A 3,729-nucleotide genomic window follows, 5' to 3' on the forward strand; every position below is an offset into this window, starting at 1 on the left:
CTGTACTTGGAGTGTGTACCCAGGGGAACTAACCTGTTTCCCATCTTTGGTGTTCACTCCTTTCTCTGGTTTGTTGGTTACATTTTTTTTGGCTCCACTCTTCAGTAGGGATTGGGACAAGGGATGAGAGTGAGGTGGAAGAGAAAAAAGGTATCTTTCTGGCAGAATTGCTTAGGCTCATGATGATAAGGTTTTTTTTAACTTTTTTTTTCTGATAATCTTGCTTTTTAGCCCCATAGTATATAGGGAACCAGGTGGATGGATGAGTGTGGCTTAAGTTGAGCCTCATTTGAACTCAGAACAAATGTTTCCATCTAGTCAACACTTATCCTCAGGCCTGGCTCACTGTGGCACACTCCTCTCTGGAGTCTGGCTTATGGTGGCCCTCTTCCCAAGCCCACTGGACATGCCTATATATTTCTGAGCCTTGGTTGTGGATAGGTTCAAACTCATTGCCATGGAGTCCTCAGGAGTCATGTAAATAAGTATGTTTTGATCATCTTTGCTGTTAACAAGTCTCTCTAAAACCTAGTGGCTTAAAATAAGCATCATTTTATTATCTCTCATAGTTTCATGGGTTGACTCAGGTGGGCAGTTCTGCTTGTTTCACTTGGAGTCTCTCATGTGGTTGCCGTCAGTTGGTAACTGTGGTTAGAGTCATCTGGGCTTTACTGGGATCACTGTGCCTGTTCATTCTCTAAGCAGACTCAAGACCTCTTCTGTTCTTATGGCCACTCCATATGGCCTCTGTCACAGAACTTCTTACACGGCAGCTTAGGGTTTCTCAAAGCCAGCATTCCAAGATGCAGGAAACAAAATCAGTACATCCTTTTAAAGACTAGGCTTAGAAATAGTGTAGCATTACTTCTGCTTTATTCTACTGGTTAACTCAAGTCACAGCCCAGCCCAGATTCAATGTGGGAGGGCTTTATGCAAGGATATGAATACCAAGTGCCATGGTACGATGGATGGCCATCCTTAGAGACTAGCCACCACAGTCCACCCTCTGTTTCTCAATGATGTATGTCCTTCCTCCATGCAAAATACATTTTTCTCCCTTCCAAGGCCATTAAAGTCTACTTATATCATGGCATTAGGTTTGAGCTTTAAATCCAGGATCATGTCACCTCAATCATATCTAGGCAAGCTTAAGGTTTCTTGGGTTTGGCTTAAGGTTTCTAAGGTTCTTGGGTTCGGCTACCGTGAACCTGAAGATTGATGAAGTAAAAAGACAAAGAATCTGCTTCCCACCCAACAGACAAATACAATGGCTAGGCAGTGATGGAAAATTGAAATAGAAATCCCATTCATGAAAGGGAAAATAGGAAGCATAGAGCAGTCGCTTGTTCATAGCAATTCTGAAATTAAGTTGAGAAAATGTTGCCAATTCTTTGACCAAAATTCATTTCTACTCCCTAGAGTAGTCTTCTGTGGCTCTTGGTTCCACCACTTGGGCTTTTGTTTTCACCCTCTGAGTCATCTTTCCTTTTGCATAAGAAATGGCCTATATTTACAGCTGAGTAGCTTCCTCAGCTTTCTATCAATATAAACTTAGTGCCCAGCGACTTCTTTTCATTTTTTTAAAGACATTTATTCAGCATCATTATCAGACTATTACATTTAGCAATCAATCACATGGGTGCAAAAAAAAAAAATCTACATTAAAATCCTTTGTTGGAATGCTTTACACTTTCCACAGAACAGAAACTAAAATAACCTGTTATACAATTAGTTACAAATACAGTCCTCGAGTCTTTTGCCCATACACATGAGTATTTGTCTAAACCATGTCTTCTTTGTAGCAGCTAGACCATGCCACCACTGTGCTTGGCTGAGTTCACAAATCTGTTGTAACCTGTAGCTTCCCTGTCACTTCTCTGGCTCTCCTCTTCTGCTAAGCTTTGTTTCCTAATTAAAATCTTCTGCCACTGCCATAGTTACTGCTGCTACTGGAACAGCCATAGCCACCTTGGTTTCATGGTTTGGCTAAGTATTGGTCATCACCACCACAGGGGCCAGAGCTTCTGCCTCCAATCCTTCCTTCATGGGTCCAAAATTTGAAGACTGATTGTTGTAATTGCCAAAGTCATTGTAGCTTTCACCACCTCCAAAATTGCTTCCATCATTACCAAATCCATTATAGCCATCCCCACTGCCACCATATCCACCACCACCGTGGCTGCCACCAAAGCCACCACAACCATTGAAGTTTCCTCCATGACCAAAGTTGTCATTCCCACCGAAACCACCTCCACAACCACCACCAAAGTTTCCAGAACCACTTCGACCTCTTTGGCTGGATGAAGCACTAGCCATCCCTTGCTTTGACAGGGCTTTCCTAACTTCACAGTTGTGGCCATTCACAGTACAGGTATTTCTGAATGACAATCTTATCCACAGAGTCATCGTCGTCAAAGGTTACAAAGGCAAAGTCCCTTTTCATGCCACTGCCTTGGTCAGTCCTGATTTCAATCACTTCAATTTTTCTATCTGTTCAAAATAATCTCTAAAGTGATGTTCTTCAATATCTTCTTTAATGCCACCAACAAATATCTTTTTCACAGTAAGTGGGCACCCTGTCTTTGAGAATCTTCTCTTGAGACAGCTCTCTTTGGTTCCACACTCTTCCATCCACCTTGTGTGGCCTTGCATTCATGGCTGCATCCACCTCCTCCACAGTGGCATATATGACAAACCCAAAGCCCCTGGCGCGCTGGGTGTTTGGATTTCTCATGACCACACAGTCTCTGAGCATTCTCCATTGCTCAAAATGGCTCCTCAGGCTCTCACCAGTTGTTTCAAAGCTCAGCCCTCCAATGAAGAGCTTCCTCAGCTGTTCGGGCTCTTTGGGAGACTCTGATTTAGACATGACAGCAGGAAGAAGAGAGACTTTAATGATGCTTCTTTGGTGGCATCCACGGGCAGAAAGGAGCAAGCCGATGAACATATCTCAGACTTCTTTTCATTTTAAACTATGTTTGTGTCTTTTAGTCCAAGCTGATGGTACCTTATGAGTACAGATTTCTTAAACTGTGCAAGTGTCCTATAAATCTTAGAGGGTCACTTGATTAGACAGAAGCCACATGCACAATTGTTTTTGAGACAGACCCCCCTACCTTGGCCTGGGAATCAGGGTACTGTGGAACAATGTCTTAATATTCTCAGGAGCTCTATTGTCTGGGTGAGATTGTTTATAAGACATGCCATTTAAGGTTCTTAGAAGTCTTTCTGTGTAGATAAAAGAGTCTATGAGGAATATCCTCAACACTTCCTAAGGTCTCAACAAATTAGCCACCTCACTGATGCAAAATTACTCTTGGGATCATGTTTTGCCAGAAGGGTCCTGGATTTGGTCTTTGCTCTCAGGTCATCTCTTCCAGGATCTTTTGCTGCCTGGAGGAGCTAGAAAAGAGAAAGTTTTATTTTTGAATCCAGAAAGCCCTAAATTCTGTATATTTCTCCTAATTTTGGTTAAAAACTGAAGAATTACTTTTTTAGTTCATTTTGCTCCTCTTGTATGTTAATACAGGCAGCCAAAAGAAACCAGTTGGTGCTTTCGATACAGTTGTATGTGTGGGGAGTTGGTTCCAGGAACACTGCAGATACCAGAATTCGAGGATGCTCAAGTCTCTTATATAAAATGGTATAGTATTTGCATATAAACTATGCACATCCTTCCGTATACTTTAAAACATCTCTAGATTACTTATAATACCAGATACAATGTAA

General features: G+C 41.9%; 1 pseudogene; it reads right to left on the reverse strand.

The window, feature by feature from the left end:
- Positions 1–1,912: 1,912 nt before the first annotated feature.
- LOC112635875 lies at positions 1,913–2,947 on the reverse strand (annotated as a pseudogene).
- Between the last annotated feature and the right edge of the window lie 782 nt (positions 2,948–3,729).

The sequence above is a fragment of the Theropithecus gelada genome, chromosome 12 (genome assembly GCF_003255815.1).
Source record: "Theropithecus gelada isolate Dixy chromosome 12, Tgel_1.0, whole genome shotgun sequence".
NCBI lineage: Eukaryota > Metazoa > Chordata > Mammalia > Primates > Cercopithecidae > Theropithecus > Theropithecus gelada.